Source organism: Pelodiscus sinensis, chromosome 19 (genome assembly GCF_052426305.1).
Source record: "Pelodiscus sinensis isolate ZL-2025 chromosome 19, ASM5242630v1, whole genome shotgun sequence".
NCBI lineage: Eukaryota > Metazoa > Chordata > Testudines > Trionychidae > Pelodiscus > Pelodiscus sinensis.
In genome coordinates this window covers 27119722-27142010 of record NC_143070.1, presented here as the reverse complement: position 1 = coordinate 27142010, position 22289 = coordinate 27119722, and the positions used below count along the sequence as shown (strand labels likewise).

Sequence of the window (22289 nt, the reverse complement as noted above, 5' to 3'; positions counted from 1 at the left end):
AGCCCCTTCCCGCCCGCTCCACAGCCCCGCCCCCCGGCACCCACAGCCCCGCCCCTTCAGCCCCTTCCCGCCCGCTCCACAGCCCCGCCTCCCTCCCCTGCAATTTCATGCATCATCTTCCCGCCACAAACAAACTGGGGGGAGGGGGCTTTTTTGGGTCGGGGCCACGCACACGCACTGAGTGAGAAGCAAGAAAAACCCTTCACTGATGTGGCCCACACACCAGCTGGAGTGGCAGGAGGGAGGGAGGTGGGGAGGGGTGGCTAGAAAGCCAGTGCAGGCTCCCCAATATCGGGGGGTTCCTGGAGCTTCAGGGGCCACATCCAGGCAAGTCCTGGGCTGTAGGTTCTCTGCTCCTGCTTTACAGCGTGAGCCAGGCAGCTTTAAGCAAACACGGACACCGAACAGGGATTCTCCGGGCCCTAGAGCCAAGCTGGGCCACGCGGGTTTGCAGGAGGCTGCAGCTAAAACGTTTCCCTGCGTCCTGTCCCTGGCTCTGCAGGCCGGGGGCTGAGCTGGGGACAGACATGGGTGTTGCAGCCTGGCAGGGGAGAGGGGCCATTGGAGACATGTCAAAGGGGCTTTCACCCTTTCTAGGGAGGTTACATTTCTATTGCTCAGCGAATGGAGGCAGATGCAGGGCCGCTCAACCCGGTTTTTTAAGGCGAGACCTTTTATTAGGTTCTGTTGAGAGAAGGACAAGCTCTGGAGGGAGGGGGCTCTTCCGCAGGCCTCGCCCTGTTGGTCACATTCTGTCTCCAGGCCACAGCTCCCATGTTGTCCCTGGAGTGGACCCGAAGGGGCCCCAGGGGGCCCATGCAAAGGGCTGGGGCTGCAGACGATCATTAGGAGGCCCCCGCGGGCTGCCCGTCCCTCAGCTCGGGGAGTCTGTCCGGGTGCAACAGGCAACAGACTCTACGGCCCCCCCCAGTCACCTGCTGATGCGGGATTGATGGGGGGGCTCGCTCACCCGCTGTCCCCGCCCCGCTGACATGCACAGGAGCAGCCCGAGGCGCGGGTGTTTCCACGGGAGGTGGCAGGGGGCGGGCGCCAGAGGGGACAGGAGCAGCCCCACGGGTGCGGGGTCCCCCGCTGTGTCACCGTCCTCCCCGAAACGCACAAGCGCCGAGGGGGAGGCGCGAACCCGCTACCGCCTCCTCCCCGCAGCCACGTGGGGCCCACGCGAGACCCTGCAGCCCCAGCCCCGCCCCTCGGACGGGACCGGCAAAGAGGTGGGGGCTGGTCACGTGTCCGCACCGTCACGCGTGGGTGGGCGGGGGAGACGCCGCAAGTCGTCGTGCGGGAGGCGAACAGCAGCGCGCGCGCCGGTCCCGCCCCGCAGCACGTGGAGCTGCCTCCCCAGCCCGGCAGTGAGGACCCCCCCCCCCATTGCTACGGAGCCGAGATGGGGGCGGGGCTAGAGAGTTGGGGGGCCGATCTCACCGGCAGCTGCTGGACCGGCCCCTCGCGTGGGGGGTGTTTGCAGGGGCCGCACCCGGCGGGGCGGGGGGTGGGGGGCTGGGTCCATTTCACACCCCAGTTCCCCCGGCTCCATCCCTGCAGACACGCTCCGGGCTCGGCTGCTCAGTCTGCCCCCCCCCCCCGTCCCATCTCTGCCCCCCCACCCCAATCTCCAGCGCCCCAAAGGCCACAGCCCCTCCCTGCCCCCTGGCACCCACAGCCCCGCCCCCTTCACACGCACCCCGCCGGCTCCCCTTCTCCCGGGGGGGGGGGGGTGCGGGGTCTGCGAGGAGCGAGGGCGCCTGCAAGTCTCCGCCTGTGGCCAGGCTGCAGGAGCGGGGCTGCTCCGCCCGACGCCCCCTGGGTCCTAGCGCCCTGCCATGTAGGGGCTCTTTGCCCCACGCGTGTCCCTGGCTGCACGGGCTGCTTCCCCTCCCCCTCTCCGCGTGCCATGGAGCTGCCAGGGCGATGGCTCCAGCTCCTTTGGGTTCTTGTGGATTGAACCGCTCCCTCCCCGCCCTTACTTCCCCCCCCCAGGAGTCCCTACTTCCATGGTTGCTGCTGGAGGCTGGTATCACACCTGCTCCCCCTCCTTGCTGCTTCTGCTGGTCCCCCACCCTACAACCCCCTGACACTGCGCTGGGAGCAGGGACATTCCCACCCCCGTGGGGTCCCTCTCCACTCTGACTGGCCATGGGGTACAGGCTGGGATGCGGGGGTGCGTCTGTCAGTTTCCCCTCCTGCCTCTCTCCAGACTTTGCTATAGGGCTGGGACATTCCCAGCCCCATGTGCTGCTGCCCCTCCCTGCCCCACCTGGCCTGTCACCAGCCCCTAGAGCAGGGGTGCAATATTGCCATGGATACAGGATACGCCTGTCACAATGAGCAACCTCTGCCTTTGCCCATCCCCCTCGGGGGGGGGGGGCACCAGAACAGGAGGCCAAGGACCCCTCCCACTGTTGAATGTGGATAGGTCTGGCCTGGCCTCTTTCTCCCCAGTTCCCCTGCCCCTCCTCTTTCCCCCTGGGCTCTGTCCCCCACCCTGGCCAGAAGCTGGAGCCCTGCCCAGGAAAGAGAAGCCCTGAGGTGGCAATGCAGCTGGGGCCATCACAGGCCCATCCACCTGGGGGGGGAGGTGGCTCAAAAGCTGCCCCTGGCTGATGGATTGGCCCTAGCAGCCCCTGCCCAGGGCAGATGGAGGGTCCATGGATCCCACCCCCCCCCCCCCCACTGCCCAGATAGCTCTTACTGTGATGTGAATGGGGTAAGAACCACAAGGGCAGTGGTGGGGACCCTCAGACTCTCCACCTGTCCTGGATGGGGGTGTGGACATGGGCTGGGGCTGCTCATGGGTCCCCCACTGGTGTTCCCTGTAAGCTGAGCGCTTGGGCAGCCACTCAGGAGAGATTCAGGTGCTGCCCAGGTGATTAGCAGAGCCCCGGCAGCCTGTGTTTCCATGGGTGGTGCACATCTTCACCTGCTTTGGTGCACACAACAGCATTTATTCTACAAATAGATGGAAACAAATTCAAGGGAACCCTCCTCCCCCAATCCAGCAGGACAGCCTGAGTGACAGACAGCCTGCTCCCTCCCCAAGCCTCACAACACTCTGGTTTCTGCCCGTCCCAAAGGAGTGTTTGCCCCAAGTCACTGGCACCTCCGGGCTGAAAGCAAACCCAGCACCTGCAGCCAGTCCTATGGCACCGGCACCAGCGATTTACTGGCCCAGAGAAGAGAATGAGAGTTACTCACGGTGAACGCAGCAGTTGGACACACACCCACACACACAGTGCGCTCCTGCCTGGCCCAGGGAATAGAGGCACCTCTGGTGAGCCAGCTCGGTGTGTCCTGTAGCACCAGGCTGCCTGGGGCCACTGCAGATCCCTCAGTTTGTGCCTAACCCTCCCCCTACCACCATCCCCCTCCCTCCCTGCCCCACCCCCAGCATCTAAGCCCAGTAGAGAGAAAGTTCTTCCTACCCTGGCTTGTCCTTCCCTCCCCCAGAGCTCACACTGATAAGAGGAATGTTTGGGGCCCGGCTCCTCTTCAAGGGCACAAGGAGGAGGGGAGCAGCCAATAGAGTCTTTTTCCCACAATGCTCCATGGTGGCTTGTCTGGTGTCTGGAGCTTCCTGTGCCAGGCAAGAGATGCCCCCTCCCCCCCCCCCCCCCCCGACACACCAGGGTCTCAGACTTTCCTCTGCCCCTCTCTGCTCCCGGTGTCACAACAAACCCTCATCCAGCCCTTGAGCAACACTGAACCATCACCCAGTGCCACAGGCACAACCAGTCCCTTGGGGGTCAGCACCAGCAGCACCCCCCCAGCATTTCCCAGAGTCCAGCCCCTGCCCTGTCTCTGCCAGTCCAATGCCTGTTTTAACCACATGGACACCCCAGGGAGCCAGCTGGCTGCCGACCCAGCTTGTGCCAGTGCTTGGGGAGGTCTGGGGCCTGGACAGAAGCTGGCACTGGGCTGGGCAGTGTCACACAGGCCCTGCATGTCTGTGGTGAGTGGCCGTGTGATGCACATCGCACACTGACCGTCACGGGGAGCCATGTGACAGCACTGGACAGGCTGAGGAATCCCTTCGCAACAGAGGCTCTTGGGCAGAAAATCTCCCTTTGTTCCTCACACCAACCCGCCCCATTGCCAGGGCTACCCCCACTGACACCCCCCCAGCACAAAGTGTCTGTGCAGGCCCCACACCTGAGCCCCCTGCCCGCTGCTCCTATTTCAGTCACGTCCCCGCCCGCCTTCCCCTCGCTGTGTCTGCACCAGAGTCGCGCCGGCGCCGGGCTCCCCAGAGGCTGCAGAAGGGAAATAAACCCCTGTGCGCAGCCTGGAGGAAAGGCCTGGGGGCCACATTCACTGGCCCTGAGGGGCTGAGACCGATCGCCAGGCACCTCACTGACCAGCGCCTGCCCAGTCATAGGACGGGCCAGGACCCACCCAGCCTGAGCTGGGCCCATGGGCTCCCTGGGCAGGGAAAGGGGAGAGACGCCCCCTCAGAATGGGCCCCATACATGCCAGCGTGCGAGCAGGGAGCCGCCGGAGCCAATGGGAGCCCCCCACAGAGCGTGTAGCCTAAGCCCCGGCTCTCATGGAGCTTGGTGCCTAATTCCCCGCTACAGGCAGGTGCTGAGCTCGGCCTAGGAACCCCCCTCCTGGGGCCAGGCAGCCCAGGCCCCTCACTGCACCCTGGGCCAAGGAGCCAGGCTGGGGCCTCATGCACCCAGAGTGGGCAGAGGAGGGGTGGGGCCCACCCAAGAGCTTTCAACCCCGAGGTTAGCCCCTGGGTTGTGGGGTCCTTGTCCCCTCCTGTCTCTGCCCAGTGGGGGAACTGAGGCAGGGTGAAGCCCCTGAGCTGGCATGTTCAGCTCTTAGCATGACAGGGGGCAGGACAGGAACCACTTCTGGGCAGTGCAGGGATCAGGGCTGACTAGGGAGGCACCCTGGCCCCTCCCCTTCCGCCCCCTCCCCACACCCAGTTCCCCTAGAGCCTGGCAGGCGTGGCTGCCCCACAGCCAACTTTGCTGCTCTGCATGGTGCTGTCATGGGGCCCAGGGCAGGGGAGCTGCTCAGGTGTGGGGAGCAGATTGGATGTGGATGGGGGGCCTGGAGTGCAGGGGGAGGGATGGGGGATGGAGCAGGCCATGTCTGGCTTGGGGAGAGGAGGCAGAGCCTCTCCCAGCCTTCCCTACCCCCTCCCCCCACAATTTCTGGTCCCAGCGTGGCCCTTGGAGCTAAAACTTTGCCAAGCCCTGAAATAGCAAACGTGAGTGTTCAGAAGGCTCATCCCCTTCCCACCCCCACTGCACCCACCTCCCTCGCAGCACCCACCCCCTCACTGCGTCCCTCCCATTCCCACCTGCTGCCCCATCCTACCTACTGCACCCCTCCCCAACTCACCTCCTTCCCCACCCCCTCACTGCGTCCCTCCCCATTCTACATCCTGTCCCATCCCTCTCACTGCCTCCCTCTCCACCCCACCTTCTGCTCCTCCCCCGTACAGAGAGCTGGGTAGGGGAGGCAGGGTGGAGAGGCTGTGCCCCTCCCCAAAGAGCCAGGGGTGGCCTGGTCCCTCCCCCTTTCTCCCTGGGGCCCCACCCTCTATCCAACCCCCATGAACACACACCCGCACTGCCCCCTAGGATCCCCAAGTCCTACTGAACCCCTCTATGCCAAGGTCCCTGACTGCCCCTTTGGGACCCCAGCCTGCTCCCCTTCCTGCCATGCTCTTGCCCTGTGACCACCACGCCTGGCCCCTGCTTCCTGTCCAGCCCCAGCCCCTTCTCCTTGGCCCCCACCCAGGGGAATCCCACTGCCACCCCCACTCCCTGCCCCTGGAGCACCCCCAGAATCCCCACCCCCTCTCCCTGCGCACTGCGGGCTCTGGGTCCAATCGGGGCACCTGGTCACTCTGGTCCCTGGTCGGTGCAGGGCCATCTCCCTGCATCCCAGTCACTCCGGGCTGGCGGAGGCCTGGCCGCTGATCTCACTGCAGCCCGGCCCAGCCCTGGACACACCCCTGGAGATGCCGGGCTGTTGCTCCTGGGCAGCCCCTGGCTGGAATGTGCCAGTCTCAGTCCTGGCTGAGCCCTGGCTACCGAGAGAAGAGGCCAATGCAAACAGCCCCTGGCAGCCAGGGAGTCAGCACGTCGGTGGGTGGGGCAGGGAGCTGGGGGCAGATTTTGGCTCTAACTCACTGTGTGACCTTGGCCCATTCAGTGAATCTCTCCCTGGCCACATGGCCCTGTCTGTGTTGCATAAATTGCTAGTTTCGTCCCCTTGGAGGCTAGTCTGATTTACCCCAAGAAGAGAGTCACACTTTCAGGCTGGGTCCAACTCAAGTTTATTGGTTGCAACCAAGGTACGGCTAAGGAACTCAATGTTCAAAGCAGAGCCAACGACCAACATCTCATAGGCAGGGGTTCTTATAGGGTTAACATCCTTCCTGGTTTAGGTGCCTTAATATGATAGGTTACTTCATTTTTGACGTTTAGCATTCCTATAGGTCAGGTTAATTTTCCAAATGAGGTTAAATACAGTGCCTACTTGCTGACTTTGTGGTTACAGCTGTGTTACATTCATTCACTTTTGCTGAACAATGGGCGAGCCATACTTCCCTTTTCCCTTTCCTGCTTGAGCCGGTCACAAGTTTAAAGGATGTGGAATCTATCCATATCTCCACTTAACAGAAGACTGGTTTCACCTCCCCTCGTCTCCTTATTATAAGTTATTACTTGTGACAGGCCTTGACCTTTGTCATGTCTTACTCCTATACAAATAGCAAATATATCTAAGCATTAGCAATGTATGTATATTGTACGTGCCCCTCATAGGGGAATCAATGGCTCCGGGGGATTTGACTTCCCTTTTACACATCATCTGTACAGCAGGGACAGCAACACTCACAGGCCACAGGAGGGGGCTGGTTTGATGCTTCACCCCACGGCCCAGCAATGAGCCCCCCAAGTTCCCCCTGTGCTCGGGGAGCCAGGTTTGCTGTGTGGCAGGTACCGTCAGGCCTGGGCACTGGGATTAGTTACCAGTTTCCCTGGCCCTGTGGCACTGCTAAGCTAGCAGCTGAGAGGGCTGCGTGGTTCAGGCATTGGGCTAACCCCCCAATAGGGTTTCCCTGTGCAGGTTCCCTTGCAGGGAGGCCTTGCAGGGATGCCTGCAGGGAGGCCTGTGTTTCGGCTACACCCGTCACCAGGGGAACAAACTCCATAAAGCCTGAGAGAATTCTGCCTCCTCCGCCCCCCCCCCCCCATCAAGCCACTTCTGCTCCTGTTAGAGAAATGCCTGGGGTGGTGTCTCAGGCAAACTCTCAGCTCCTGCAGCCCCTGCCCCTCACCCAGCACCCCATGGCTCAACCCTACCCCTGGGGGCTGCTCCACCCTGCAGTGTGACAGAAAGTTGGTGACAGGCGGGGGAGTCTGGGCCTGCCCCCAAAAGTCCATCCCTGCAGGGGGGAAATGCTGGGGATGTGAGGAGGGTCACCCCTCCATCCTCCCCCCCCCCCGGTGGGCCAGTAAGGTGACCTCAACCCTGCAGGGCTATTTTGGGGTATGGCGGTACCTGTAATATCTATCCTGCGTGTTAACAGTGCCCCCTTATTGTGAAATCCAATGGGCTCCCTATTTCAATGTCCCGGTAAACCTCATTCCATGAGGAGGAAGGGACATTCCGAATAGCAGGTTATTTCGATATTTCGTGCTGTGTAGCCACCAAAGGGTTTTCAAAATAAGCTCAAAATGACAACTTCTGTAGCCCAAATTGTGTATCATATGTCACCCCTCTGTGTACGCTGAAGACGCTACATCAGGGCTCTGTCTACACTTCAGAGACAACGCTTTAGTCCAGAGAACACATCTGCTCTTCTGAATTTTATGAAGAGATGTTCCAAAAAAAAAAGGTTTTTTTTTTCTGACATTTGGCCCAGTGTAGACAGGCCAAATGTTGGAAAAGCCTCTTCTGAAAAAAGCAGCAGAACAAGCTACACAAATTGGGGTTTGCAATTTGCATAGCTTTTTTCAGAAGAACAGTGAGGTGTAGACATAGCGGGCTCGTCTACATTGGCCCCTTTTCCGGAAGGGGCATGTTAATTTCAGCCATCGTAGTAGGGAAATGCGCAGGGGATTTAAATATCCCCCGCGGCATTTAAATAAAAATGTCCGCCGCTTTTTTCCGGCTTTTAGAAAAGCCGGAAAAGAGCGTCTACACTGGCCCCGATCCTCCGGAAAAAGCGCCCTTTTCCGGAGGCTCTTATTCCTACTCTGCACTCCTGGCTTCCCTCCAGCTGCTTCATCTCTCAGGACTCTCTGGCTACGTCTACACGGCACATTTATTTTGGAATAAGCTCTTCTGGAACAGTTTATTTGAAAATAGCACGTCTACACTGCAGGGAAACCTCAAAATGAGTCTGAGGAGGCTTCCCTAATGTAGACGTGTTACCTTGATTTAGAGCCCCAGGAGGAATAACTTAGAATGGCCCTGGGGAGGGGATATTTTGAAATAGCAGAAGTGGAGCATGTACACGCGCCTCATTTTGAAATAGCTATTTCAGAATAGGCATTTTTCTGTGTACAGTGAGGTCTACAGAAGTTGGAATTAGCCATCCGTTATTTCAGAATTACTTCAAAATAACGGAATTGCTGTGTAGACTCTTGCATTGTTATTTTGGAATAATGGCCATTGTTTCAAAATAACTTTTCTGTGTGGACAGAACCTCTGTCCTGCCCCAGTTCTGATGCTTTCTGGACAAACTCCATGTTAGGACCAGTCACAATCTGGGGTCAGTGAGGGTCCGTCCCACCTGAGATGTGTGTGACACAAAAGCCTCCTGTTCCCTGCCCAGTTCCCAACACTGGCTGCAGACCCAGCGATATTTGGTGCCTTGGCTGCTGTCCCTGCTGGCAGGGAGCTGTCCCGCACCTGCAGTTCATCTGCCTCCCGGAGAGGAGGCAGCTCTGTGAGGGGGAGAATCTGGGGCATTTCCCTGCATGCGTAAAAACCAGCACTGCCGGCCCGGGCTGGGGCAGTGCGCTGGCATCCCTCATGTCTGGAGCATCCGCCAGGGAAAAACTGAAACCGCATCAGGAGATAAGGGGCCAGGGTCCCCCCCAGCAGGAGCTATAGGGAATAGGCTACCTCTACTTTTCCACAGCAGGAAATACTGGACGGGGTCCCTCCACCCGTCTCCAGGAGGAGCTATGGAGCCAGGGGACCCTCCACCCCCCAGCAGGAGCCAATGGGCGCTATGGGGGCTCACACACACACAGGTGCACATGCCCTCAATATTGGTGCCCAGGGAAAAACTCGTTCCGCTCCTGGAACAGGAACAGTGACTAGCAGTGAGGCCCCTCACTGGCAGCACCGTGTCAGACGGTTTTTTCTTGGCCTGGCGCCTCCTGAATGCTGGGAGCAGCTGCCTGGCACGAGGGGCTGCAGTTCTCTGGAGAGAGGGGCTGGGGCCGGTGGCTGCAGGAAAACCCTTCTGCTGTGTCTGCGGCTGAGCTGCACAAAGGAAGATACAAGATCCCTGGGGGGGGGGGGTCTTTGCCGGATGAACGTGCCTGAGGAAAGAAGCTGGAAGCGCAACAGACACACAAAAGGGGACGTCAGACAGTTTGAGTCGCACACACGGCAGGTGGCGCAGCTCAGCCAGGGACCTTATCCACTCACAGAGCTTCACAACTTCTCCACCCCCCCCACACTCCACCAGGCAAACTGCCCCATGGGCCTCGCCCGCACCATGCTCAGGGCCTGGGGATTTTCTGTCAGTTTGCCAGACCAGATCCCTAGCCACCCCCACTGCTCTGGAGTCTCTGCCTCTCAGGGGCCTTCTCATCCTCAGGCACCGCTTTGTCTCCAGACAGACCCTGCTCTGCTACAGGCACCTCTCTCTCACTGTCACTCATGGGCCTTCAAGTGCAAAAAATGGCCCTTTGTTCTGCCTGTGAATACATGGGCTTTTAGGAAATACACCTGTATTTGCTAGGGAGGGGTCTGAACAGTTTTTATATAGAGAGAGACAGCCACCATGGATCATCCTTGCCAACTGTCTCAGAGAGCCAAGGAAGGCAAATAATTTGTTAATGAGAGGAAACTGTCACCCCAGGTGGTACTTGAACCCACAATCCCTTCAGAGACACTTGTTAGTGGAGGAATAAATCACAGTCACACGAGTGTAGATTATGAAACTTTGTAGTTGTTGTTGCCTTGGAAACTCCCCACAGACCTTCCCCTGGGGGCCCGGGAAGCTGCTCACACCGCACAGCTCACTTCGAGGTGAGGGTGCTGTGTAGACATGCCCATCCTGTTGAGGGCCAGCTTGCTGGGGGGAGGTTCTGGCCACTTCCTTTCCTTGTCTCTCTCAGGCTGTGTCTACACTGCAGGGCTACGTCTACACTGCAGGCTTTTTGCACAAGAGCAACTGCTCTTATGTAAAAACTTGTAGAGCGTCTACAGTGCAGGCACGTTCTTGTGTAAGTAAATTTATAGTACAGCATCAGACAACAGGGCTTCTTGCACAGAAGTTATTGCTCTCCCCACAAGGAATAAGCCCTCTTGTGCAAGAACTCGTCAACAAGGAGGCAGTGTGGATGGGCAACAGGGGTTTCTTGCTCAAGAAAGCCATGTATCTAAAATGGCCATCAGAGCTTTCCTGCGCAGGAGAGCGTCCACACTGCCATAGGCGCGCTTGCAGAAAAGCACTTCTCTTGTGCAACAGCACATGGCAGTGTGGACACATTGTTGGGCAAGACATTTTGCACAAAACAGATTTTGCGCAAGAAGCCTGCGGGGTAGGTGTAGCCAGGGGCTGTTTGGGTTTGTTACCAGCACTGAGCTTTGTACAACAGCCCAGGGAACATTGTGAAAAGCCAAAACCTTCCCGTCCTGGGTGTCCTTGGCCAGTCAGCAAGTGGCAGAAAGGTTCCCTGAAGTGCTGACTTCAGGTGATTTGAAACAAGCCCCAGCAGCTCAGATGAGGTGGCCGAGTGGTTAAGATGATGGACTGCTAATCTATTGTGCTCTGCACGCATGGGTTCAAATCCCATCCTCATCGGGTGTTAGTAGTCTTCTCTCTTGCCTCTCCCAGAGGTTTAGTGGCAGCCCTGCCTGCCCTGCCCCACCCCCCTCCCACTACAGCCAGGGGAAATCTCCACAGAGACACTCCCAAATGCTGCCCTTGGGGAAACCTCACAAAGGAGATTCCAGGCAGCCAGGCCATGGGGGTCTCTGAGATGCCCCAGCCCTGCAGCCTGTCCCACCTGGCTGTTGCCATGGACCCTCTGTGAGGTCACTGCCTCCCAGCCAATGAGCTGAGGTGCTGTAAAAGTTTCTTGTGATGTCACTGCTGCCTTGCAGGCTCATGTCCTGCCCCTGGCCAGCCCCTTGGCATGTGTGAGCTGCTCTCCCTGCCCCCGTCACTCAGGGCTGGTTCTGGGGCTCAAGCAGGGAACATCAGAGGCTGCTCAGGGGGCCACATTGCTAGGAATAAGGGATCTTTTGGACAAGGTTTTATTTTCCAAAAGATCCCGTCTAGACTGGCGCTTTTTCCTGGCAAAGCCCCGAGCCGGAAAAAAAAGCAGCAGCCATGTTCATGCAAATGAAGCTGTGGAGATTTAAATCCCCGCTTCATTTGCAATTGCTCTGTGTCTAATCTGCATCCCTTTTCCGCAAAAGGCCCTTCAGCAGCAGCACACGGCTGCCATCCAGCAGGCCCTTCTGGGGGCTTGTGCATCTGAGAGGCCCTGAGGGAGAGTTCCAGACAAGGACACCTGTGAGACTCTCCCCTGGGTGCCCCCACAAGGGCCTTCTGTATTTCCCCTCTGTGCCTCCCCCCCCACCCACACACACCCTTCCCCTGCCCGCCCTTCCCACTTTCTGCTCCCACCTCCCCTGCTGAAGACACGTGAGGAGACACGTGAGAAGTGGGTTTTTTTTTTGGACCTGCCCCGACCGCAGCCCTAGAGACTCTGGAACAAAGAAGACACATGAGAAGAACCCAACTTTCTTCCTTTTGCTGTGACATGGATGGATCTAGCTCAGGTTTCACTCAAGGGGTCCATCTGCATGTGAAGTACCTGTGACAGCCCCTGTGCTTCTCTGCCCCCCCATCAGCAATGCCACCTACTTGGGGGAGCACGTGCCCCGAGACTTGTAGAAATGACAACCTAGACAAGCCAGGATCAATCAGGCTCCCTTCGATAGCTCAGCTGGCAGAGCGGAGGACTGTAGTGTGTGTTTGACAAGTGATCCTTAGGTCGCTGGTTCAACTCCGGCTCGAAGGAGTGATTGTTTTCCCTCCGGCCTGGCCTTAGCAGAAGGTAACCAAGGTGGTTGCCTTGGGTCCGTGTCTTCAGAGCCCTCCACTGCAATTGACAGAAAGATTGTGGGGAGGAGCTGCCAATCACATTTCTTGGGCTGCGCAGGTTATATCCACAAACACAAAAGTTCTTTCGGAACAATGGCCGTTATTCCACAATAACAATGCAAGAGTCTACACAGCAATTCCGTTATTTTGAAATAATTCTGAAGTAACAGACGGTTTATTCCGACTTCTGCAAACCTCATTCTACGAAGAATAACACGTAATCCAAATTAGCTATTTCGAAATAAGGTGTCTGTAGCTGCGCCACTGCTGCTAATTTGAACTAGCCCCTCCCCAGGGCCATACTAAGTTATTCTTCCTGGGGCTCTAAATTGAGATAGCTCGTCTACACTGGGGAGCCTGCCTCGGACTATTCTGAGGTTTCCCTGCAGTGTAGACGTGCTAGTTCGAAATAAGCTATTTTGGAATCACTATTCCAGACCAGCTTATTCCAAAATAAATGTGCCGTGTAGTCGTAGCCAGAGGGATGAAGCAGCAGGAGGAAAGCCCGGAGTCCAGAGGCCAGTCTGAAAGCTCAGTATTCCATATGGCTACACACAGTCACCTGTCTTGGTCCCATGGTGTAAGGGGCAGGACTTTGAATCTTGCAATCTGAGTTCAAATCTTAGTAGGACCTCCTGGGTTGGGGCTTATTGTTGTGAGGTTTTTCACACTGCCTGGCTATGCTGCAGGCTTCTTGCACAAGAATGGCCATTCTTGTGCAAAAACTAGCACAGTGTCTACCCTGCATGTGCATTCATGTGCAAGAAAAACAGTAAACCATTGGAAAAGATGGCTTCTTGTGCAAGAGTTAGTCCTCTCCCCCTAACGAATAAGCCCTCTTGCACAAGAAGGCAGTGTGCACAGGCAAGAGGGATTTCTTGCGCCAGAAACCCCTAAGGCTAAAATAGCCATTAGAGCTTTCTTGCACAAGAGAGCATCTATGCTGCTGTAGATGCTCCTTAGGAGGAGATAAACCACCTCATAGAGCTGGAAGGGACTTTGAGAGGTCGGATAGTCCAGCCCCCTACCCTCATAGCAAGCACAGGAACCCTCCCTGACAGATTTGCCCCAGATCTCTAAATGGCCCCCTCAAGGATTGAATTCAGAGTCCTGGGTTTAGCAAGTTAATACTCAAACCACTCAGCTCTCCCTCTCTCTTGTGCCAAAACACATGGCCGTGTGGATGTGCTCTTGCACAAGAACTCTTGCACAAAACAGTTCTTGGGCAAGAAGCCTGCAGTGCAGATGGAGCCTAAAGTTTTTCATATTTTTTGTTTTAAAAATATTTCAAACAGTTGTTCAATGTGCCCCAGGCCTGGAATTGTGCTGCAGCCACCTCCCTTGCTACTGTTGCTGGCTCCGTGTGCACTGGCCTTCTGTCTGGGTGCTGGCAGGGGGCTGAGAGGTGGCAGGTACCAATGGGTAACAGGTGCCAAGGTGCATACAGAGAAGCCAGCGCCTGCATCTCTGCAAGTGACCTCACTGTGCACAGCTCAGCTTTTGGGAAACACTCTCCTCCTGTCTGCGCCTAACACCAGTGTCACCGTCTGCTCCTGAGGGGTCCTGTCTGGGGGAAAATGGCAATTCCAGGGGACCCTCACAGCTAACATTGCAAAGAGGAAGACAATGAGACTCCACTAGGAAACATCACAAGTGTCAACCCAGATAGGACTTGAACCTACAATCCCTGGCTTCAGAAGCCAATGCCTTATCCGTTAGGCCACTGGGGCACATAAGTGATGGCAAAGAGAGAGAAATTCCCTTTCTTTCTGGCTGGCCAGGGATACACAGGGCGGGAAGGTTTTGGCTTTTCACAGTCCCTGGGCTGTTGTACAAAGCTCAGTGCCCAAACACCCCCTGGCTACATCTGCCCTGCAGGCTTCTTGCGCAAGAACTGCTAGGTGCAACAGCGCGTCCGCACTGCCATGTGCTTTTGCACAAGAACGTCCATGGCAGTGTGAACGCTCTCTTGTGCTAGAAACCCCTGTTGCCCATCCATATTGCCTTCTTGTGCTGGGACTTTTTGTGACTCTTCCCTTCGCCACAGGGACGTCTGCCTTCTAGGTCAGTTAGCGGAGGGAAAGGAGAAGGCTCCAACGAGGCTCCTCCTCACACTCATTCTTGTGACTCCCATTCTCTCTCTGGCCTCAGGAGCAGATCTCAAGGGTTAGATCCCTGCAGCAAAGCCATGGGGGGTCTCTGATCTGGCCCCTGCCCTGCAGCCTGTCCCACCTGGCCATTGTCATGGACTCTCTATGAGGTCATCACCTCCCAACCTCCTTTAGCCAATAAGCTGAGGGGCTGCAAAAGGCCCTTGTGATGTCACTGCCACAACCACCCCTGCCCTCCAGGGCTAATGTCCTGCCCCAGGCAGCCCCTTTGCCTGGCTGAGCTGCTCCCAGGAGTGAAAGTGACACATTTGTAGAGGGACTGTTGTATTGGGCACCACCCCTTGGGCATAGGAAGGCTCAAGGCAGGAAGTGGCGAGAGGGGTTGTGATAGGACAGTACCTGTAAGACATTACAGAGTGGAGTGGGAGGCTCAGGGAAGGGATTTGGGGGGTATATGGGTGAGGTAGGGCTCAGAATACAGAAGTCAGGATGAGCATTGAGGGGATCAAGGGGACTAGAATCCCAGCTCCCTCTGCTCTGGGCTCCCTGAGGCCTGTTATCAAACAAGGGATTTCTCTGCACTGCACTGGGGAGAGAAACCCCTGAGCCAGTGACATGCACTGATCTGGTTCCAAGCAACCAAGGGTGTGTGTGTGTTCAGTAAATCTACATGTGACTAGATCCATCTAGCAGCCACAGGGGCCTTTAGCCAAGGCAGCAGTGACTCTGAGGAAGGGTTGGGGGCTAATCAGAGGAACATGAGTGTCCAAGGCTGGGCAGAAATGGATGAAGGGACGTCACAGGCACTAGCACATCAAGAGGTAGAGAGAGGCCCTGCTGCTCTTCCAGACATGCCACAGCCTGGATAGAACCAGGGATTTTCAGCTGTTTAATCTAAGACACTTGCCCCTGAGCTGCTGCCAACAGGCCTGGGGAGGAAGGCCAGGACAAGACCCTTTTAGTCACTGGGTCTGTGCCGGCTGGAGCCTCCTCCTACCAGATCTGTGGCCTGAGTCCTGCAAAGCCTCCAACAGGTGCCTGGTCTGACTCATCTGCTTCCCCAGGCTGGCACCCAGGGGCATTCTCAGCTGATGTCACCCCCCTCTGTCACGTGGGAGTTGGGCTCATCCCAGGCACAGGTCTGGCAGAAGGAGCTCTGCTTACCTGGGCACCAAGGGGAGGTGCAATAAGAGGAGAGCCTGTGTTTCTGCCTGGCTTTGAACCAGGGACCTTTTGCGTGTTAGACAAATGTGCTAACCACTACACCACAGAAACACCTGTGAAGGACTTAAGTTCTGCTGGACTTAAACTTGGACAAATATTCTGCTACTAACTCTTGGCCAATGCTTTGGGGAAAAGGCCGAGCAAGAGCAGGGAATAAGACACCCCCCTCCCCCCGCTACTTCTCTAGACCTTTGCTCCCAACATTGGGAAGGTGGCAGGGGCTTTGTGATGCAGGAGGGGTGACCCACGTCACTTCCCCAGCGTTGCCCCCCTGCAGGGATGGACCTTTGGGGACAGGCCCAGACTCCCCGACCTCTCACACTCCAGAGCAGAGCAGCCCCCAGGAGTAGGGCTGAGCCATGCAGTGGTGGCAGGAGCCAAGAGTTTACCTGAGACCTCAGGAACCCAGCACACGGCACCATCCCAGGCATCTCTCTGACAGGGGCAGAAGGGGAGGGTGTCTCAGGACTTGGGTAGCTTGTTGCCCTAGGAAGGGGTGTGACCAAAACACAGGCCCTGCTGTGAGCAGGATTTGAACCTGCACAGGGAAACCCCATTGACTTGCTACTCCAACGCCTCAACCACTCGGCCATCACAGCTCTGAGAAGTTTGTTTCCTGTACGTAAATGTGGAGAAAAATTCTGTTACTAACTCCTTGGCCAACTCTGATTGCTGCAGGGTTAAGGAATTCTCTCTTGTTAATTCTGTGCCCTCGGGAAGGGACCAAATCGAAGGAGGCCGGGCCCCCACCTGGGGACTCCAACCCAAACCCTGAGACCAAGGGGGTTGACAATCCAGATGATCAAGGTTTGCTGCATTTGTCCCTCCCCTCAACCCTGCCCAACCTCAAGGCCAACTCCACAGTCCCAGCGGGTGGGGGAGATGTGCATGTTAGAGCCTCTGCCCACTGAGCTGTAGCCTTCTGTGCCCAGGGAGCCAGACACCGCCAGGGTGGGAAAGCTGGAGGGAAATGGGGACTGGTCGCTCTTTGGGAGTCAAAGGTCTTGTCTGGGACCATAGAGTAGAACAGTTTTACAGCCCACTGGTGAGGAGGGGACCATGGCTTAGCGAGCCCGTTATGGTTTGACACAAGGGGCCCACGGGTGTCAGTCTCACAAGTGGCCCTTTAAGAAAGGAGCCTTGGGCAGCTGCAGGGACGTTGTGGGCTCTGGAACAAGAGGGGGTGAAATGGGAGAGCTGCTCACCAGCAGGGGAAGTAGCTCAAGTGGTAAAGTGCTTGCTTAGCATGCGAGAGGCAGTGGGATCAATGCCCACATTCACCAACTACAGATCAGTCCTTATCCCTTATTTTCACTGTCAGTGGCTCCTCCCTCTTCCTACCTGCTCCTGTGAAAAAGACAGACCTGGCTCCCCTTTCTTTTCCTGCAGCAATTGCCATGCTGCAAAGAAGAGAGGAGAGAGAGCAAATCTAGCAGCCCATCATGCTCTGTGGTGCAAGAGCGAGTGTGTTGGTTGTTTAAGTTGCGGTGCCCACTATGAACCAGGTCAAATGTTCAAAGGTTGGGGGTTCAAATCCCACTACAGTCGCTTTAGCTGCTCACTGATTTCCAGGGCAGCTTTTAGAGAACAGGCAATCCTTAGGCTGACACTGGGGTGTGCTTGAGTCCAGACAGTTCCCTGCAGTCCCCAATGAGGGCAGGGGCTGGTACATAGGGATGAAGGTGGGGATTGTTTTGAAATGCTGCAGGTGCGGTTGGACCATTTTGTTCCTGTCTTGTACCAGTATTGTGCAGCACTCAGGCTATGTCTACACTACACTGTTCTTCTGGAAAAAATTATGCAAATTGTGAACCCCGATTTGCGTAGCTTTTTCTGCTTCTTTTTTCAGAAGAGGCTTTTCCAACATTTGACCTGTCTACACTGAGCCAAATGTTGGGGAAAAAAACCCCTTTTTTGGAACATCCCTTCTTCCTCATAAAATGAGCTACAAAAGGATGCCCAAAAAGCACGTCGGAAGAGCAACTGTGTTCTCTGGACTAAAGCGTTGTTTCTGTAGTGTAGACAGAGCTCTGATGTAGCATCTGTTTTCAAGTTTAGGGTGCATCATAGACAGAGGGTTGCAATATGATACGCAATTTGAGCTACAGAAGTTGTCGTTTTGAGCTTATTTTGAAAACGCTTTGGTGTCTACACTGCACAAAATATCAAAATAACCTGCTATTCCTCTAGTCTCATTAACACAGACACAATAGCAAAGCTCTATTATTTTCATCACTACACTTTTAACAAGGAAATAGAGGCGATATATACCTAAATGGCTACATTACTAAACCTAAAATGCAAATATAAAAAGAATAAAACTTTCAGGCCCCCACGCCTTGATGTTTGTAGCTCAAAGCTGGAGCTGCTGTGGAAGGAGGTGAAGCTACAGAAGCTGACAGGGGACAATCAGTGGGCGGAGGGTTATTTTTTCTCCTCCCAGGGCTGATGTGGCTAGAACCGAGGAGAAGAAAATCCTCTTCCCTTCTCCTCAGAAGACAGAAATTGCAGTTAGTTCGTTCTTCGGCTCTACTAAAGCTGGACTCCAGGACTAGACTTTTTCTTTCTAAAACCCTGCTGAAAGTTGAGATCTATTTTCTTGTAGACTGAGAGTTAAAGAAGAGCATCACCCAGCATGCAGCTTGAACCCACAACCTGGAAGTTAAAAGTCTCCTGCACAACCAACTGAGCTAACAAGGACACAATTAACAAAGCTTCTGACACCCCATCACAGCATAGCAGGAGCCAAGTGTTCTCCATTGCCCGACTCAAGGCTCTTTCTTGCCCCAAATGGGGGGTTGAGGTCTGTGAGGAGGTTTAAGCTCAAAATCCCCCTCCTGACACACCCACTTCTTTCCCCACAAGGAACGGCCCCATTTCCATCTCTCCAGGGACAGGAGAAGGGGTCGGGTTCAAGATTTCTCTTAGCGCCGCAGCAAGGGGAGATGGAGAAAAATCAAATCCCTTTGGAAGCTTTGTTCTCATGGCACCAAGTGTGGCATGAGGGGTGTGAGCTGGGGAGCAGAAGGGGTATTTGGGTGCACCCCGGGGCAGCAAGAATTCAGTCTCTCAGGCCAGTGCATTGGGGACAATGTGTGAGCCCTTCCATGAGCATTTTTTGCTCCCACTGGGGAAGGCAGCTGGGCTTTGAGCTACAAATCTCAAGGGGCTGGTGAGGAAATGAGGAGCTGGCAGCTCGGGTGAGTCGCTTCCCTGAGAACAAGAGGTGGAGTGTTCACAAGGTGCATTCCCCTCCCCTGCAGAGCAGGGTGTTAGAAAGAGCTAGGAACAGAACAGCCAGCCAAGTTCTAGCAGCGAGATCTGCTTCTCTGGTGTAGTGGTTATACCATTTGTCTAATGCGCAAAAGATCCCTGGTTTGAAGCCAGCTGGAAACACAAGGTTGTCTCTCATTGCTGCTCCGTTGAGTGCCCAGGTAAGTGCAGCTGCTGCTGACCAGCCTGTGCCTGGGATGAGCCCAACCCCCCATGTGACAGAGGGGGTGACATCAGCTGAGAATGCCCCTTGGTGCCAGCCTGGGGAAGGGAGATGAATCAGGCCAGGCAGCTGCTGGAGGCTTGTGGCTTGGCCTCCCTGCCCTGAGAGGCTGGTGCATTGGGCCGGCTCTGCCTGCTGCCTCCCTTGTGTGACTTGCCCAGTGTCCACAGGCCAAATGTTGGAAAAGCTTCTTCCAAAAAAAGCAGAAGAAAAAGCTGCACAAATTGGGTTTTGAAATGTGCGTAGGTTTTTCCAGAAGAGCAGTGCAGTGTAGACAGCCTGAGTGTTGCTCAGCACTAGTAGGAGACAGGGAGGGACAAAATAGTCTAAAGGCACCTGCAGCCTTTCAGAACAACCCCCATCCCCAACCCCCCCCTCCACCCTCACTAGGGTCTGCTGGGAATTGCCTGGATGCCAGCCCACCCCAGTGTCAGCCTAAGGATTGCCTGGTCTGTAATAGCTGCATCCTGGAAATGAGGAAGCAGCTAAAGTGACTCTGGTGGGACTTGAACCCATAACCTCTAGCTGGGCTCACATTAACCATTACAACTGTGCTTTCCATTGCACCAAAGAGCCTGACAGACTGCTGGGGTTGATAGCTCCATTCTCTGCTTTGCAGCATGGCAATTGCTGGGGGTCTGTCTCTTTTGGGAGAGGAGGTAGGAAGAGGGAGGGGGCCACTGAAATTAAAGGATAAAAACTGAGCTGTGGTTTGAGAACGGGGGCATTGATGCCACTGCCTCTCCCATGCTAAGCAAGCGCTCTACCACTTGAGATAATTCCCCTGCTTGCAAAGGGCCCTGCTGCCTCACCCACCTTGTTCCAGAGCCCACAACATCCCTGCAGCTGCCCAAAGCTCCTTTCTGAAAGGGCCACTTGCGAGACTGACACCCGTGGGCCGGCTAGCTCGGAGCTCTAGGACGCGGTGCTCATATCACACAGATGCATCTTAAAAGCAAGCCCCTTGATTCAAGCTATAACGGGCTCGCTATTCCGACATCCCTGCATGGCAGGAGGAGGGAGGGGTTTGGGAATAGCGATTTATTTCGAAGTAAGTGCTGTGTAGCCAGCACCAAACTGCAAAATAAGCTATTTCAAAATAGGCGCACTGATTATTTTGAGCTATGGGATGCACCCCTAGTGAGTTAGAGCTGAACTCTGCCCCCAGCTCCACCCACCGACCCAGCCACGTACTGACTCCCTCGCTGCCATGGGGCTGTTTGCATTGGCCTCTTCTCTCTGTAGCCAGGCTTCAGCCAGGACTGAGACTCAGGCAGGAGAATGTGACCCGGCTCCCTGCACCTGGGCCCTGCATTTCTCATCACTAAATCACAGTCACATGAGTGTAAATTATGAAACTTTGTAGTTGTTGTTGCCTTGGAAACTCCCCACAGACCTTCCCCTGGGGTCCCGGGCAGCCGCTCACACTGCACAGCTCACTTCGAGGTGAGGGTGCCGTGTAGACATGCCCATCCTGTTGAGGGCCAGCCTGCCGGGGGGAGTTTCTGGCCACTTCCTTTCCTTGTCTCTCTCAGGCTCTCTCTACACTGCAGGGCTACGTCTACACTGCAGGCTTTTAGCACAAGAGCAAGTGCTCTTGTGTAAAAACTTGCAGAGCGTCTACACTGCAGGCACGTTCTTGTGTAAGTAAATTTATAGTTCAGCATCAGACAACAGGGCTTCTTGCACAGAAGTTATTCCTCTCCCCACCAGGAATAAGCCCTCTTGTGCAAGAACTCGTCCACAAGGAGGCAGTGTGGATGGGCAACAGCAGTTTCTTGCTCAAGAAAACCCTATGGCTAAAATGGCCATCAGAGCTTCCCTGCGCAGGAGAACGTCCACACTGCCATGGGCACTCTTGCAGAAAAGCACTTCTCTTGTGCAAAAGCACATGGCAGTGCAGAGACACTGTTGCACAAGACCTTTTGCACAAGAACTCTTGCACAAAACAGTTCTTGAGCAAGAAGTCTGCAGGGTAGATGTAGCCAGGGTGTGTTTGGGTTTGTTACCAGCACTGAGCTTTGTACAACAGCCCAGGGAACATTGTGAAAAGCCAAAACCTTCCTGCCCTGGGTGTCCCTGGCCAGCCAGCAAGTGGCAGAAAGGTTCCCTGAAGTGCTGACTTCAGGTGATTTGAAACTATGCCCAAAAGCTCAGATGAGGTGGCTGAGTGGTTAAGGCAATGGGCTACTAATCCAGTGTGCTCTGCATGCAGGGGTTCAAATCCCATCCTCATTGGGTATTAGCAACCTTTGCTTCTGCCTCTCCCAGAGGTTCAGTTCCAGCCCCTCCCACTGCAGCCTGGGGAAAGGGGAAATCTCCACAGAGACACTCCCAGCTGGGACCCTCAATCCCTTCTTGCCCTCAAGGGGAAACCTCACAAAGGAGATTCCAGGCAGCCAGGCCATGGGGGTCTCTGAGATGCCCCAGCCCTGCAGCCTGTCCCACCTGGCTGTTGTCATGGTCCCTCTGTGAGGTCACTGCCTCCCAACCAATGAGCTGAGGTGCTGAAAAAGTTCCTTGTGATGTCACTGCTGCCTTGCAGGCTCATGTCCTGCCCTTGGCCTGTGTGAGCTGCTCCCCCTCTGCCCCACTCACTCAGGGCTGGTTCTGGGGCTCAAGCAGGGAACATCAGAGGCTGCTCAGGGGGCCAAGTTGCTAGGCCAGGGCCCTCCTGTGGGGCTGTGAGTGTTGCTGTCCCTGCTGTACAGACAGGGCCATAGAGCCTCAGGAGGCTGCAGCGGTGGGAGACACGTCCCTGGTTTTGGGAGGGAGACAGGACGTGAAGGCCCATGACTCAGAGCCAGCTACTGATACCCATGGAAAGCTGATTTTCATAGGGATGTGATCAGCCCTTGCTGTGTATCTGGCTTCTTCAAAGGGGTTTTAAAGGGGTTTTATCAGGAGTGAAAAGTTGAAAAAGGGCCATTTAGGAGGGTGAATTTCTGTCTCTGGGCGTGTTTTCTATGTGCCCCAGTGGCCTAATGGACAAGGTATTGGCCTCCTAAGCCAGGGATTGTGGGTTCAAGTCCCATCTGGGGTGACAGTTTCCTTTCACTGATAAGGAACTTAGCTTTCTCTGCCTCTTTGAGAGATTTGGTAAGGATGATCTTGG

The 22289-nt window shown here is 55.8% G+C and overlaps 5 non-coding genes across 5 annotated transcripts; 3 read left to right on the top strand and 2 right to left on the bottom strand.

Annotated features, from left to right (window-relative positions):
• Positions 1–10950: 10950 nt before the first annotated feature.
• Positions 10951–11032, top strand: TRNAS-GCU (transfer RNA serine (anticodon GCU)). Its single transcript has one exon. It is a non-coding gene; the product is annotated as a tRNA-Ser (tRNA).
• A 1138-nt stretch (positions 11033–12170) lies between these two features.
• On the top strand, positions 12171–12260 carry TRNAY-GUA (transfer RNA tyrosine (anticodon GUA)). Its single transcript is given in 2 exon segments — positions 12171–12207; positions 12225–12260. It is a non-coding gene; the product is annotated as a tRNA-Tyr (tRNA).
• A 3396-nt stretch (positions 12261–15656) lies between these two features.
• TRNAV-AAC (transfer RNA valine (anticodon AAC)) lies at positions 15657–15729 on the bottom strand. Its single transcript has one exon. It is a non-coding gene; the product is annotated as a tRNA-Val (tRNA).
• A 466-nt stretch (positions 15730–16195) lies between these two features.
• Positions 16196–16277, bottom strand: TRNAS-AGA (transfer RNA serine (anticodon AGA)). The gene has a single exon. It is a non-coding gene; the product is annotated as a tRNA-Ala (tRNA).
• Positions 16278–22144: 5867 nt separating this feature from the next.
• On the top strand, positions 22145–22217 carry TRNAR-CCU (transfer RNA arginine (anticodon CCU)). Its single transcript has one exon. It is a non-coding gene; the product is annotated as a tRNA-Arg (tRNA).
• The last annotated feature ends 72 nt before the right edge of the window (positions 22218–22289 follow it).